The following is a 16,498-nucleotide window of genomic DNA, read 5'->3' as shown; positions in this document are numbered from 1 at the left end:
TCCCAGTCCAGCCAGAGCCCACTCTGCGGCCCTGGACTGGGGCCCTGCCTACTGCCTCACCACATTTTTCCTCTCCTACTTTTACCTGCTCCCCACCCCTCCATGTCTATTGAGAACCTGCAGATTTTCCTAACCCATCTCTGCATCCACACGTACTCCTGCTGAGTCCTGCTACTCTCCAGCCCTCCCGTCTTCTAGCTGGCACCTGCACCGCTGGGCTATTTTACAGGCTAATGAACTAAGGGCTTAAGTCTTACATTTGCAAATGGCACTTGGTCATCCTCTTACACTTGCAAATGGCACTTGTTCATCTGGCAGGGGTGTTCTGCACTTACTGGAAAGAGTATGGTAGCTGAATTCTAGCTCTGGTGGCAGACCAGGAGGAGAGAGAGTTTGGTACAGGGGAGCTGCCTGTCATGCAGCCTGGGACTGACCAAAGAGGTGAGGACTGTAATTAGATGGCAGGGGGATAGAACACCTATTCTCCTCCCTAAAGCCATGCCAGGAAAGAAGAGAAGGCCTCCTCACCCCCGCATCCACCTCTAGAGGTTCCCTCCAAGGAACTTCTGGGGCCAGGCCAGGCTTGACCAGGGATCAAGCACATGATGAGCCCATCAGAGCCACCTGTGATGCCAACAGGGCGCCAGGCTCCTGACAAAGTGCCAGGCACTGCTTAAGGAAACACATGGCTCCTCCCTTGCCCTGCAGGTACAACTCCAAGGTCAGGCATGGCTGGAGGGTGGCCAAGGCAAGGACAGGCAGCCCAGGGAGGAAGGGAACTTTTCATGTGTTATTTGTTTTGCTCTTGCCTTTCCCATTCTCCAAGGCTGGCCCTGTTGGTCCTATACTATGGCCATCAGGCTGGCAGCTGCTTTAGTACCTATAACTTTTCTTTCTCCTCTGCCAAGCTTCTAGCTTTAAGATTACTTTACAGGTCTTGTGTTTAAATAAGAACATGACAGGGACCTGGGAAACCCAAGGAACAACAGGCAGGGGACAGTGACTTCCCTTGTAGTTCCCTAGCCTTTATTCACAGCCCAGAAGGGACAATATGAATGTGGAAACATCAGACTGTGATCTTAGAGAGAGAGAGAGAAGTGGTGGGGGGAGAGGAAGCAGAGAGAGAGAGAGAGAGAGAGAGAGAGAGAGAGAGAGAGAGAGAAAACATAGTTTAGGAAAAAGTTCTGAAAGCAAATGTATTCCTGTAACAGGGTGGTCCCCAGGAAAGGGGGAGGTTCCAGGTTCCCTGCCCCACCCAAGGAAGGGTGGAGCTGAGCAGGAAGAGGAGAAGCTGGAGAAGAGACTGAGGAAGGAAGCAGGATGGAGCAAGGAGACCTGGAGGAGGCACATGGAGCCTAGAGACACGTGAAGAAACTGCGCTTGTCTTTTGGTCGTGGACTAGGTGACACAGATGTGGGTGAGACCCGTGGGGAGGTGACAATGGCAGCTTTTATCTTGATGTTGATTTTGCTCTTTTCCTTCCGGGCTTGTCCAGTTGTTTGTGACCCTTTTCTGTGGGTCCCCACTGGAAGATGTTTTAGACTTGTGGTAGACTTTGGGGCCTTGTTCTGGGCCGATCCCATATGGATGGACTTTTACCCACGAGGGGATGGGTAACTTTGGGTGCTTCATTTAGAAACTAGACTCTTTGCCTTACCTGTATTGTTTCCTAGTTTTATTAAAGTTCCTTCCCATTAAAGTCTCCTATGTTTTGTGTTGATGCGGCGGATGGCAGAACCCATGTAGAATAGGCAGGTTTGCAGGGTTTGGGCTGACCCTCTCCCTGTCCTATAACATTCCTAGCAACATTTCTGATTTCCTCAGGTTTGCAGAAGCAGAAGACCTACAGAGCTTACTTTCAAGTTATATCATATATTCTCACTCCACACACAGGGCTCCACAGTCTGCTTTAGATCCAAGGAGGAAAAAAAGCAATCAGAAGACTGAGGGCATACACTTCAGTACTGAAAAATAAAATTGATGATTTGCTTAAGCGTGAACATATTTGGTTCTATTAACATCAGAAATAATTTGCATGACATCAGAGCATATTTATTGAGTGGCCAATAAGTGCACAACCTGTCCTCAAGGAATTCCCAGTCTAACTGGGCCAAGAAAGCAGGGATTTTGAAAGAATAAATAAAAATAAATAAATGTTTACCAAATGTAATCAGGAGGCTGAGGAATAAGAATTTTAAGAGAAAATCGACTGAGTTTTTAGGAGAAAGAAAAAAGTTAGATCCACGGGGTAAGATTTTACAGAATTTGGCACTTATAACGATTTACCTGCTACACAATGTCAACCCTCTGTGTGTTCAGACAGAAACTATGTCTTCTTTCTGCATCTAGAACATGCTGACAAATAATGTCAGTGTACGGTTATTGAGTGAATGAGTGAATGCATGAGCTCAGGTAAAGAAAGGACACAGGGTCCACTGTTTGTAGGCATTCCTTCCAGGCACACTTCCCAGCAGAACCAGATGATTATCAGAATCACAAGGCCTCCCTGGGGTTGCCAAGGCATCACTACTGGTGAGGCTGTATAGCCAGCACAGTCTGGAGTAGCACTTATGCTTCTTACAGTCACATGACCCTGGGCAAGTCCTGTGCCCCTTAAACCATGGGGCCACCATTTATCAAGCTCCATGGAGCTATGAAAACATTAAAGGAGAAAATGTAGGTAAATCTTTTAGCAAAGCTGCTCAACTCACTCTAATTTCCATAGAAAAAATTTGAACATTGACCTAAAAGCCTTTTCTAACTTTTTTCAAATAATGTCATTTGCCCCTTCTCTTTCCAACTTGAAAAAAGTTTGTTCATAGATAAAGGGAAGTTTCTGGGGAAATATCCATTGGCCTGGTGAGCCAGAGAACAGTGACAGAAGGACTTACAGCCTCTCAACCAGGGATCTTGCTCCCCAGCACAGGACCAGTGCCTCAGGCCATATTGCAGTATCAGGGCAGATAGGGTTAAATTTGTGGTGGCATTTTGCTGGCAGCCAACCCAAAGCCTCAGCACCCTGCACAGTACAGCTTCCCCCCCACCTTCTGCTTCATTGGAAGTGGGCCATTCTGGTGGGTTGTTTTAGTATATGTGCTTATCAGTAAAAAGAGATTCAAATGGGCAGTTTCGAAATGTACAAAGCATGCATAATTGGTCACATACACATCTCTCTCCTCCACCAACTCCACCATCAAGCCAGCTTGCTTCTCCATGAAGCTGAGGGAACTTGAAATTCTGCAGCAATGAAAGATGGCATTGCTTACTAGAGGTGACCAAGAGGGCTTGACCTCCAGGAAGCTCTCCAGCTTGAGCGGCAGGACTGCCTTCCAGCCTTGCAGATGGAGGCAGGAAGCCGACAGGGCTTTGCTGGGCAGGCAGACTTGGACCATGAAAGAGTCCATGTAGGGTGGTTGGAAAAAGAGAGCATCCATTTCTGAGAGTTAGTGAGTGTGGTGGTTAAAATTCAGATTGTGGGATCATCCTTTACTAGCTGTGAAGTATGTAAGTCTCTATAAGTATCTTTTTCTCACAGTACAATGGGGTATAATAACTGAACCATAAGGTTGTGTGAAGATAATCCATCCAGAGAGGATTATGGAGGCTAGCAAGTCCCAACTTTGAAGGTAAGCTGGCAGCCTGGAGACCCAGGCATGTGTCAATGTTGTGGTTCAAGTTTGAAGGCTATTTATAGGCAGAATTGCTTCTTGCTTACGGGATGTCAGTCTTTTGTTTGATTCATGCCTTCAACTGATTGGGTAAGGCCCACTCATATATGGAGCAAAATCTGCTTTATACAAGTCCACCAATTTAAATGTTAATCTCATCCAAAAATTCCCTCACAGAAACAGCACAGTTTGCTCAAATACCTTGGTCCAGACAAGTTCACATACAAAATGAATCTTCAGAGTAGATTTTATTAGTCCCATTTTATAGATGAGAAGCCTAAGGCTGTGAAACACAAGGACAGCAATTGCCCAAGGTCTACACCCAGGTAGTGAGTAGAAAAGCTGGGTTTTAGACCATGGCTTAAATAAACCAAGGCCCAGTACAGAACCTGGACCACAAAGTCCCTAAGGGTTTGCTGAATATATTTATATCTTCAGATTGTTGATTCTCATGCCTGCACTGGATCCTGGTGGGAAAAAAAGGGGGGGGGGTGGAAATTATTTTTATTGAGGACTGAGGGTGAAGGAAAAAGAAATGGGAGAATGTTTGGCATGTGAGGGAAACCAGCTGAGTTGTAGATAAGGGGAAGTGGAGTTGGGGGCCTGAGCAGTAGTTGTTAGTAGGGTCTTGGAGGAAATATTGAGAGAGAGGCAAAGGTGACCAGGACAGACGGGTGCCCTCAGGTCCCTTACTCCAGGCTGCCCCAGACCAGGTGGCTGGAGACGACCTCTGGGTAGATGAGATGTAAGAACAAGACCTGAAAGATAAAGGAGCATTGTCAAGAAAGGAAAGTATCCCAGGCAAGGGCCATGAGAACACAAAAGCCATGGGCAGCTGTGGCTGGGCACTGAAGGCTGGAAGAGACTGGCATGGGAGACGGGGCAGCTTGTAGAGGAATGTGGATTTCCTTCCGAAGGAGGTAGGAAGCTACTGGGGACTCTTAAGCCAGGAAAGACATTACCTGGTCACTTACTTGCCAGCATGCTCAGAGGGTAGACCCTTGTGAAATCAATCTGCTATCACCTGGACTAAGAGATCTTCTCTGAGCTCTCCTCCATGCTTACAATCCATGCTCACCCCAGTACATTTACCCAACCTTATTTTAGTTGTTGATTTGTCTATATTCCTAATTAAAGCACAGCTCCTGCTCCTTGAGGACAGGGACTGTGTCTTAGTTCTCTGTACTTAATTCTTCACACCCTGCCTGGTACTTGGTGAAAGTTTGCAAACAGACTGAATGAATGAGAGGCATAGCAAAGCCATTAGGAGTGACCAGAACTTATCAGAAGGACTTTAGGGTTCAGTCCATATAATGTTTTCCTCATTTAGGGCCAGTCTGGCAGCAGAGAGGGACTGAGATGTTTCAGAGGAAGCTCCTGCACTAACACTTGCTAAGCATCTGTGCTGTGCTAGCGTCCGTGCTAGGCAGACACTTGCTGTTAATTATTTTCTACTAGTTTCATAATAACACTCAAAGGTAGATACTGCTTTTGTTTTCATTTTACAGATGTGGAAACTGAGGCTCAAAGAAGTCAAATAATTTGCTGAAAGTCACATAGTGGTGATGCTAAAATTCAAGTCTTTGTCAATATACCTGCCTCTGGGCTACAATTTAGTCCTGCTGTTTCCTTCTGCAGCTACCTAGATCTATGACTCACCTAGATTTCTTAGGGAGTTGCCTTCGACTCCAAATACAGAGATAAAACTGGGAAACAGCTTGCAAGAAGGACAGATTTCCCACCCGCCTTGGCACTCTCACGCTCCACGTCTGGGTATCTTCACTTAGCATCTAGATGAGCTCAGATTCCATAATATTGAGATCCAAGACCTGGGAAGGACCTTAGAAATCATTGAGCCCAGTTCCCTCCTTCAGCATATGAAGGGGACAGTGACTTGCTCCTGTAGGGAGGGGTAGAGGTGGTGTGGATACTCTGGGTCTTCTGACCTTCTGGCAGACCCAGGTATGCTGCGCCATTCTGCTGCTTGATTTTGCTTATCTGAGTCGCTAACTTGAACTGCATGTTGCTTTGTCAGAGAAAGGACTTACTTCCTTGATGACCAGATATTCTTTTAACGGTAAGTCTGGACCTGCTGGAAGCAGGAAGCTCAGGGGGGCCTGGGCACTTCAGTGAGATGAGGCTTAGATGATGAGGGAACCCCAGGCAGGAGCAGGTCGGAACTTATTAGGGCCTTCCTCTCACGAAATTAGGGGATAATACCAGAAAGCTTTGTTTAATATATACCAGCTATTTAGGAACTAGAGAAATAGTCTTCAAGTGTGTACAGTCAGAAAGGCAGACAGATATGAGATGCCATGCAAATATGCAGGAAAGGGCTTTTCCTTGGAGAGTCGGTGAAGGTTTTCTGGAAGAAGTGACTCCAGCCTGGGCTTTGAAGAAAAAATAGAAGGTAGATACTGCTTTTGTTTTCATTTTACAGATGTGGAAACTGAGGCTCATCCTTTCAAGCAGGGAAGAACAAGGTAAAACTGCAGGAGCTGGGAGTAATGAGTGTGCAAATGCGGGCAGTGCTTCAAAAAATGGGGTATACCTGGATGTTTCTACTGGAGCAGGGGTATGTGTGTCAATTTCAGATAAGGTGGTTGGGAAGGTTCATAGGAAAGGCAAACATCAAGAGCACCTAGAAAAGTTTTACAAGTGCAAATAACTGGGCCCCACCCAAAAACCACACATTCAGAGCCATGGGATTAGGCCCAACAATATGAATGTTTTAACAAACCCTCTGGGTGAGGCCAATGACTTAGATTATCCCTGATTGGAAGTCCACAGCATCCTCGCTCCCACATTAAGACTTTGGGAATGTAGGGACAGGTGTGGACAGACTGTGGTTCCCTCCTAAAAAGCCCCCTGGGCTCTCTTCTCAGACTTAACCAAGCATCATAAACTGCTTTATATAAGCTATGATTCTCAGTGCTGCCCAATGTCAGCACCAAGTCATGCCTCTATTTCCAGAAATCTTATCATGTTTACCACACCAGCACCCTGAGAGAGTTCGAGAGTGCGTTCTCAGCCTTCACACTTTCCTTATGTTCTTAATGATGCAAATGTCATTCTTTCATATGAACCTTCCCAACTACCTTATCTGAAATTGACACACATACCTCTGCTCCAGGCACTCCATATACTCCTGACTTTGTTTAGTTCCATTACATTATTCAACATCTATCCTGTTTTCTGTTTTTGTTTGTTTCCGGTCAGTCTTCCCAGCCTCTAATAGACTGTGGCTCACGCAGGCAGAGACTTGTGTTTGTTTCACTGTTATATTTCTCCAGCTCAGACAGAGACCTGCCTTGAAGAGGTGCCCTATTCTTCCAGTGAATGAATGTTTTCTACCATGTGACTCTGCTCTTGTGGCTTCAGCTACAATTGATTAAGCCAGGAGTTGCCCCTAGCCCAATGGCAGCCTTCCACTGCTTGGACAATGGCCTATGAGGAGTCCTGGCATGAGAAGTGGGCCACGGTGACCAGTACGTTTCTACTGTTAGGGAGCGGGCAGTGGAATGGAAGTAAAGAAAGAGGTCACAAAGATAACAGACGTTTAAGGCAGAGAGGAGGGTAGTAGAGAATTATTCAGCAGGGTCGGAAGTAAAGGAAGTGGAGATAGAGCAACCACATCATGTTAATGGAGGAGAGACTCCAGTTTGATAACCCCAGAGAGTGACTCTGGGAACTGCAGTTGAGATGCATGAGCTGGAGCAACCAGAGCTGCTTCCCTCTGCTGAGAGAAGGCCTGGTTGCCATGAAGTCTGGCTGTGTGGCTGGGTCCTTCTGCCTTAGTTCACTGCACAATCTAAAAATAGCTTGTCGTGAACTAAGATAAGCTTAGGGGGGATTGCCGGCCCCTTCAACAAAGCACCAGACAATACAAGTCTGAGTTCAGCATAGCCCCTTGCCCAGCAGGGCCTCCCAGTGACTAGGCTGGGGTTCTCACTCTTGCAGGCAAGTCAGCTGCACTAGGGTAAAGTTCTGAGGGTGAGGCTGGGGTGGACACCCTCACCCATGGCAGGCAGCAATGCTTACCACTGAGGTGTTCCCTTTAAAGCAGGCAGCATGCACAGGAAAGCTGTGTGATTCCTTGTTCGACGCGCCCTTCCTTTTATTACTGCGCAGGGGAGAAGGTCAGAGAAGCCTTGTTGTGGAGCCAAGTCAGCAAACACAATCTGATGTTTGCTGTTCCAGTGTGCCCCAGAGCGGCTCCTCTGAGGTAGGTGGGGGTGCAGTGGGGAGTCAGAAGGTGAATGGTATACAGGTGGAGGCACATGGGCCCTGCCTCTCCCACTTGTTTGTTTCTTGGGACATTGCAAGGCCTGGCCCTCTCCCTGCCTACCAGCAGTTTACTGTCCTGAGTCACTTCCCAAGGACACACACCTGGAAAGCCTCCCACCTGTCCAGATTTTTCTAGAGTTGTTAGTGCACGGCAAAACATTTTACTTTGGTTCTGCTCACCACTGAGATTTTTGGTGTCCAAAAATGTCCAACAATTTCCTTAAATATAAAGCATTCTGTCCAGACAGAATTGTGACAAAAACTCATTCTAAGAGTGTTTAAGTTTCACTAAGTGTTAGGAGCTAGACCAGATATTGAGGAAACGACAGTGACAAGACAGACATCCCTGCCTCATTGGGCTTCTGGCAACAGAAAAGATAGATATTAAAAAAGCAATTATAAACATGAGGAGTGTTAGGAGAGACGTACATGGTACAACTGCAGTTTGAAACAGGGGAAACTGGACCTAGTCTGGAAGACCGAAAAAACTACCTTTAGGAATGAGCAGGTATCTTGGCCAGGTTGAGAGTGTGTGGAAAGGGTGTTCCGGGCAGAGGAAAGAACATATTTGTTGTCCATGGTAGAAATGGAGATAAAGACAGAGAGAGATAAAGGAGGGAGGCGAGGCAGAGAGTGAGAGAGCAAAAGCGAAAGAGAGAGATTAAAGAAGTCCGACATGAACTGAGGAAATGACAACAATCAGCGATGACATCAAATAATTTTAAGGGAAAATAAAGGTGGTTTTGTTCTTCATACTCTCCAAATCTTGGACAATGACTTTGTTTTCTCCCAACTCTGCATGATAAATGGTTTCACCAGTTCATAAGCAAATAGAGAAACAATTATCCTCTCAGTCTTTCACATCCACAGTCCATCTAGAAGGTAGCAGTGTAGGCTGTTACTCTGGCCAAGATTATTGGCCCAGTATGGGTGCCTGACCCCAGAGAAGCCAGCCGATACAATGGCCAGTGACCTATGAAATGGCCTTTTACAAAAGTTTTGTGGCACAGTGGCAGCCTGTGCCACATGGGGAGGGGCAAACTCTCTTGGCCACCTGACCGTGAGGCCCCAAAGTCAGTCTGCAAGCTGTGGGAGCGGGGACAGCTAGAGAGCAGCTAAGCCCGGGTAATGGTGAAAGCCTTGAGTAGGAAGCCCCCAAAGCTTATTACTGAGGGTCCACACTGAGCACCATTCCATCTCCAGGAGCCCTGATTGTGGGGTTGAGGGCCTGTCTCCTACCTCCCCTGGTTTCCCTAAGGTAAAACTCACCTACTGAGTCCTGCTTCTTCCGGAGTGGGCTGAGGTATGGGGGTGAAACAGTGGGCTAATTTTTCACTTTTACATCAATTGGGCCATAGTCTTAGAAAGTAAGTTTTTCTGGCTTTGTCTATTTCCTACCAGTTTTCTTTCCACTTGTGTTTTTAGTATTAAAAATAACTTGGCGATGAAACAAGCAAAATGTATAAAATAATGAGAAAAAAAAGACTGTTTGGATTCTAGCTAGCATTCTTTCCCTAAGAGAATGATCACTTCTTTATTCCTTGAGATGCAGGAGCTCCTTTGCCTGATATTGGGGTCTCAAGATTCCTGAGGGGGCAGGTCATCCTGAGGCCATCTGGAGACATAGCCTTACTGTTTTGCTGAGTCCTTGCCCTGTACCCTTGTAGGATAAATGAGTTAAAATCAGGCTTTTTACACCCTCCTGACATTAGCATTTATGACTGGCACCTGCGGTCTTGTGCCTGCACCTGTAATTATAGACACCTGGGCCCAGAAAGCATGGGGCATGTGCATGTGGACATAGGGACACCAGTGCAGAAGGGTGAGGGGTTAAAGGGTGGAGTCGCCCTGAGGCAGTATGACAGTGAAGACTACACAGGAAAGAGACAGCCAGAGAACCACTGAGAAAAAGCTGGTCTGTCCCCTGATTCAGTAGTAAAGACTTATAAGAATCTACTGACGGCTCCAAAATTATCTTTTCCTCTGTGAGAACTGAAAATGCATCGACCTGGCCAGGGATGGTTGCAAAACAGCCCTCCAACAGTCAGTCCCCAGTCGGGGGGCGAAAAGACACTAACATGTCTGAATATGAGCAAGTTATCAATTGTCCTTAGCACAATCCTCAGAAAAAATTATGACCTCATTTACAGCATGCAAATTCACATCTTTCCCATTTCTCTGATCATTTTTGGTGTACTGGTATGTTATGCCTCATTCTTTAAATATATATTATGTAGTTCTGACTGTGGAGGTTATCCAATTTTATTTTTTATTTTTTATTTATTTTTTAAAAAAAGATTTATTTATTTATTTATTTTTATTTTACTTATTTAGTTATTTGTACAAGCACTGGGTACAGTCAGAAGCGCGGGAGGGTGAGAGAATTCACCAGAGCCAGAGCGGGGAGCAGAGCAGGCAGAAGGACCGAAGTACACTGCTGAGGGGAGCAGCGGGCGCCATGTGGGATCCTCCTCCGGTGGCTGGGGAGCAGCCGGGGATCGAACCAGCACTGCAGAGGCTGCGGGCAGCTTTGCAACCCAGTGCTCAACCGCTGCACCACCAGGGGAGGCCCGAGGTTATCCAATTTTAAAGTTGAAATTGTCTTCAAGAAGTTTTTGGTCAAGGGGAGGGATCAGAAAAGCGTCTTAATGGTGATGAAATGGGGTGATAAGGGTTATCTATATGTGTGCTATGATGTCAGAGGGCTCAGAGGAGGGCAGCTAAATCAGATTTCAGGGGCTGCCTGCTAATGGCCAAAGACATTTGCTTCCAAAGATAGCCCTTGACCTGTGTTTGAAGGACAATTTGGTATTAAGCAGATAAGGGAGCAGGAGGAGGACTTTTTAGGCCAAGGAAACAGCATAGCGCCATCCTTGGTCCGGGACCTTGCAAGAGGAAGTGATGAAGAGTTGTGAACAGACTTCCATTTTAGAAAAGGGCAGACTTTTCTCCCTGGTGTTCTGCACCCTAACTACTGTCCTCATTGCCAATGGATAAGGAGGCATGGAACGGGGGGATGAGCCTGGGCACTTCCCTCCTGCCTCACTCTGTGTCTCCATTTGTTGTGGGCACATGAGATCTGTGGACTGAGAACTGCCTGCAGGCATCATGGCAAGGACAGGGTGCCCTCACCCTTTTCCCAGGGAGGTAGCAGAGTCACCCACAGCTAGCAGGGAACCCCCAGGGCAGAAAATGTAACTGAGTTGGAGAAGACATATAAGGAACATGCTTATGACAGCTGTGCAAAGTGGAGCCAGAGGGGCCTTAATTGTGCCTAGATGCTTCTGAGAATAACCAGGGACACTCCATTTGATTTCACACCAGAAGACTCTTAAGAGGATAGACACCAATGTGAAAAACCATCCAGGAAGGCATAAAGCAGAAGTCTGGTTTCCAGTCCTGCTTTTACTGCACAGACAGAATGGAGGGTTACTCATCTCTGCTTTGAACAGGGTTACAGGAGTTTGAGGAGCACCTCCATTGAGGGGATACAAAACAGAAGCTTCTCTACACTGCAATAGCAAGCCCACTGGCCGGTATCACCCCCAAGTCTGCACTACTACCCACGCATGCTCCCCAACAAACTGCAGGCTATTCAAAAAGAGCTTGGAATAAAGGCTGGGGAGACAACACCCAACAAACGTTTTACTCTTGCAGAGGTGGAATGTGTAGGAGTCTGTGTAAGAGCCCCAATGTTTCAAATAAATGACACTTCGAGGACATGTTACCTAAGGATATGGGAGAAATTATTGATGAACTCAGGTTAACAAAATTCCAAAACCTGGGCCAAGGAGTGGATGTTTCTCTCGTGAACCAGGTGGGGAGGTCCTTCCCCTTTATCTGAACCACCCAAAAGACCTGGCTTTGGTGTGCAGATACGCCAGCTGTCAATATGTCACTGGGCAAATAAAATATGAAAAAAATACATATTGTTAAAGTGCAGAGAACAGATTGGAATGGGCCAGGTAGGAGGCAGAAAAACAGTTGAAAATTGTGGAGCTTGCTAGTCTTCCCTTAAATCCACTTCCAAGTTTTAAATCGGACTTGGCTTCCCAGCTAAGACCATCATCATGGCCTCCTTTGCTGCTATGTGTGTCAGCTAGTTCTGAATGGAGTTTAATGAGCTACTGTTCAGCTGTGTCATTAAAATAATTGGGCACTTGGGCACGTGCTTTCTTCTTTTCTCTCCCTCAAGCTGGAATTCCGATGTGTGAGAAGTCAGCCTTAGCCAGGCGGACAAGGACCACACCCTAGGGCCCGCGGGGCCGTGGGCACAAAGTCAGAGGAACCTGGGTCCCCGGGGGGCCCTTGTGAAGCAGAACTGCTGTCCTATCCTGGACCACCACCCTCCTCTACATTGTCACTCGAGTGAGAACAGACTTCTACATTATTTGAAACTCAGCAGTTTTGAGTCTCTTTGTTTTGGTTTTCTTTTTATTTATTTTTATAGAAATAATTTTCCAGAAACATGCATCATTGAGAATCAACATCTGTAAACACTACATTAAGTTCACTGCTAAGAGTCCAGTTCTCTCCTTCACCACACTATTACCCTTTTTTTCCCGATGGACACTTCCCCCTTCCCAGCTGGTCACCACTAAATCGTCTTGTAGGTGTTTTGGCAATTTTGTTTGTATTCAAACAAAGAAGGCAAGTAGGAAGAACCAAGTAAGAAAAAGAACATTTTCATTTAGATTCAGTAACTGCAAAGATTCGAAAGTCTGCTACCGTTTTATTTTGTTTTACCATGTTTTAACAATCTGCATTTGTTATTACAGTATGAGGTTCTATTAGCTTTAATAACTCATGAATATAATTGAAACTGGTAATTCCAAAATAGGGTGGGGCAGATGGAATTCACTTCAAAAGCTTTCACTTAGAGAGGGAGAGCAATGGATTTAGCTAAACCATTTCAGAACATGGAATTAGCATTACCCAATGGTGACTAGCTGTGTCTAACAGTGCTCTAACCAGATGTGCCTACCCATCCTTTTTGCACTTGCCAAGTGAAAAAATCCCAGGATTTAGAGCTGGTTATTATGGTTAGAGTATGGTTAATATATTCACAGTAAGCATAAGACATGATGAGCCCAAGAAAACTTGAAGCTCACCCATATAGAAGTCATGGTTCTCCATCACTGCTTGAGCGTATTAAAATAAAAATCAAATAACAAACAAACAAAAAGCCTGGAATGTGGTTTAGCTCCAAAACATTTTAGTAGAGGAGAAGGTTTTGTTTTAAAGAGTATTTAAAAATGCATATTTAACCATGTGTTAAAAATTTTTCCAAAAATTTTTAAGCTTTTGTTTATAGTTTAAAAAAAGGGGAAATATCATTTCCACATATCTTAATGCAGAAGTGAGAGTGTCATACCGGAAATGGTGAAAATTACTTTATGTACCAATATTTAATTAAATGTAATGAACTGCCAACTCACCAAAAATGCCTTCCAGTCTTCTCCACCGACTTTCAGTTGTTTTAGTTATCATGAGACTCAGCTGAAAATGACAGAAAATACCAGTCATTAGGAAGTCAAGCTCCTTGTATCCCCGTTGTGTCCCACTCAATTTGGCTTCCACTCCATGGCCTGAATGACTGCTCACGATCCAGCCACAGCGTCCACATTCCAGGCCTTTCTGGAAGTTATACATAACATACTTCTATTTACATCCCCTTGGCTAGAACTTACTCTTTATTAGGGAAGTCAGGGAATGTGGTATTTATCCTGTGGCTATGATTTTAGCTGAAAACAGGACGTCTATTGGTAAAAAGAAGAAGAAAAGAGATACAAAGGCCACTAGGAATGGCAATTAGCGTCCTCAGGTGTTGAACGATATAAATATTTACGAGGAAATGCATTTTAAAATTAAGCTATAATTGTGATGACTTCCTTAAAAAATTAAGGGGCTCTTATTATTCTAGGGCACAACATTTCCACTGGTCAGAATAGAGACTAATATCCCAAAAGAGGCAATACTTTGCTGGAGACAGAGAGGGGTGACTTTTCAGAAGTGAGGAGGGGCTGTGTCAAGCTGGCCAGCATGGAGAAAATACACAGCCTCCTCTGCAACAGTTCCCAGCACCCGCAGGCTCAGGTCACCTGCTTTATCTCTTGGAATCAGGACAAATCATGAGTTCTCAAGACTTGAAACTCAAACTGCAGGGAATTTAAAGGAGCCTGCAGCATTTTTATATTAACCCTTTGCACTCCAAACCATTCTGGACATTGGCTACCAATGTCCCCTGAGAGGGGACAGCGGAGTGCAAAGGGTTAAAGGAGCACATGAGGGTGGTGAAGCACATTTATGTCCTTCAGAAAACAGAGTGGTATATGCCCAAGTCCAGGTGCACCAACTTTTTGGGGTGTAGCAGTCCCCCAGGTGTATTCCATACCCTTGAATTGATTCCATTGACAATAAGCATTAGTGCTCAGAAATAAAATTAAACCTTCAGTTGTTTTCGAAAAGTGGCTTTTAAGTGCATCTGTAATTTGAAAGCTGACTTATTCATTTGTTTATTCACTTGACAAGCATTGCTTGGCTATATTTGGGCACTTGACAGGCATACTGACATGGTCTTGAAAATGTGCAATTCTGATTTCTTTGCAGGTGTCCATGGTTTTTAGTGTGTTTCTGTGGTTCTAGTTTCTTGGATTTTTATTCATGTGAGAAGACAACGTGGTGGAAAGCATACTGAGTTAGCAAAGTTGAGTTTGAATCACCCCCATGTAAACTTGGGCAACTTTCAAGATTTTTGAGTCTTGGTTTCTTCAACTTTATGATACATTGTTGAGTTAGACAAACAGTCTCAAGTCATATTTCTGCAGTGGCCATTGCAATGTAACATAAAAAAAACGAAAGGACACCTGCACCCCTATGTTTATAGCAGCACTATTTACAATAGCTAAGCTATGGAAACAACCTAAACGCCCCAAAATAGATGACTGGATCAAGAAGATGTGGTACATATACACCATGGAATATTACTCAGCAATCAAAAAAGATAAACACATGCAGTTTGCAGCAACATGGATGGAGCTGGAAGGGATCATACTAAGCAAAATAAACCAGAAAGAAAAAGAAAAATACCGGATGGTTTCACTCATAGCAGTAATTTAGAAAACCTAAATAAGGGACAAGGAAAAAGACTAATTATGATAAAGTAAAAATCAAAATCAACAAACAACTATAAACCAGAGACACACTACCAGGTTGGGGGGAGAAGGGAGTAGGATCAAAACAAAGGGGGTGGGAATTGTATGGGGACTATAACCAAGATGAAAATGCATACATTGTGCAAAAATGAAAAATGATATTAAAAAAAAAAGAAACAAAGTGGATCTGGCCCAAGAAATACACCAGCAGAAACTTGTTTTGCTTTCCTCTTAACTCAGGTTTAAGAAAAACAGCAGGGTGCGAGCACAACATTTAAGTGGTCACCAACACTCATCTTCAACACCTGAGATGCCCACAGACAGCCATGGAGACTGGTGTGACTGAGGAGGGCAGGTCCCTTCCAGGGGGGACTGCCGTGGCTCATGTTCAGTGAGGAATGTGGCCTAAGTGCTTGCAGATCTTCTGAATTTTCAAGAGAATTGAGAAATATGGGTTATTTATTCTATGTGAAATTTTATGATTTTTCATTTTGGGGCAACTAATTCAAAACTTTTGAAAGCCTTGTGCATTTAAACTCTTATAGGCCAAACTAAAACAAGTTTAGTTTCTGGGTTACACTGTAGTCCCTGGAGCACTAGCTCTAAAGTTGAGATTTCTGGATTCACCAAAAGCTTCAGTAGATCAAAACCCCCAGATATCACATACTAAATTTTTTGAGTGCATTTTTAGGGTAAGAGATCTTACATGTTTCACTAGAGTTAAAAACCCACTGCCAGAAAACTTCTAAGATCTACTGATTAGCCTAGCCAGGTTTCAGGCACTTGCTTTTCAGAATGCCAAACAATTAATGCTGTAATCACATACTTCACTGATTCATTCATTCACTCATTCATTTGTTCTTTCAACGATACTTATGGGACATTTACTTTGTGTGAGCATGTTCAAGGCACTGGGAATATAGAAGCAAATAAAAAAAATAAACTCTTTGTTCTCATGAAATGTACATTATAGTGGAGGAATACAGATACTATCTATAAAAAAAACAAAAAAGTTACTTATTTTGTCAAGTGATGATGAGGTTTATGCAAGTTCAGAGGGGAGCGAGTGACAGGGTGACATGGAGGGGCACTTTAGGGTGGGAAAAGAGAAAGACTCCTCTGTTAAGACTTTACCTGAGCAGGGACTAAATAAGGAAGTGAGCCATGCAATTATCTGGAAAGAGCTTTTCAGAGGTGAAGTAGAGACAAAGGCCAGAGGCTGTGCTCAAGGGAATCTGTGCAGTAGTGAACTTGGGGTTAAAGGAAGGCTGTTAGAATTTTTTTTATAAAACAAAGAATTCTGACCCCAATCCCTCCCTTCCCCGCCCCCCACCCCCCATAGAGTGACTCTGGTTCATAGTGTTTTGTTGATTTTGATTTTCACTTTCT

General features: G+C 44.6%; 1 protein-coding gene and 1 pseudogene across 2 annotated transcripts in view; one reads left to right on the top strand and one right to left on the bottom strand.

The window, feature by feature from the left end:
• The window catches only part of IQGAP2 (IQ motif containing GTPase activating protein 2), a 277,602-nt gene extending 264,190 nt beyond the window's left edge, over positions 1-13,412 (bottom strand). For both annotated transcript variants that reach the window (XM_037529125.2, XM_037529123.2), the window contains exon 1: positions 13,394-13,412. The gene's annotated coding sequence lies outside the window, so the exon portion shown is untranslated. The remainder of the gene's footprint in view (positions 1-13,393) is intronic.
• LOC119260422 (NADH dehydrogenase [ubiquinone] flavoprotein 2, mitochondrial-like) lies at positions 2,621-11,872 on the top strand (annotated as a pseudogene).
• Positions 13,413-16,498: the final 3,086 nt, after the last annotated feature.

The sequence above is a fragment of the Talpa occidentalis genome, unplaced genomic scaffold (assembly GCF_014898055.3).
Source record: "Talpa occidentalis isolate TD23 unplaced genomic scaffold, MPIMG_talOcc4v2.1 talOcc4.6, whole genome shotgun sequence".
Classification (NCBI taxonomy): Eukaryota; Metazoa; Chordata; class Mammalia; order Eulipotyphla; family Talpidae; genus Talpa; species Talpa occidentalis.
The sequence above is the reverse complement of the archived record's forward strand: the minus strand, read 5'-3'. Positions and strand labels throughout refer to the sequence as shown.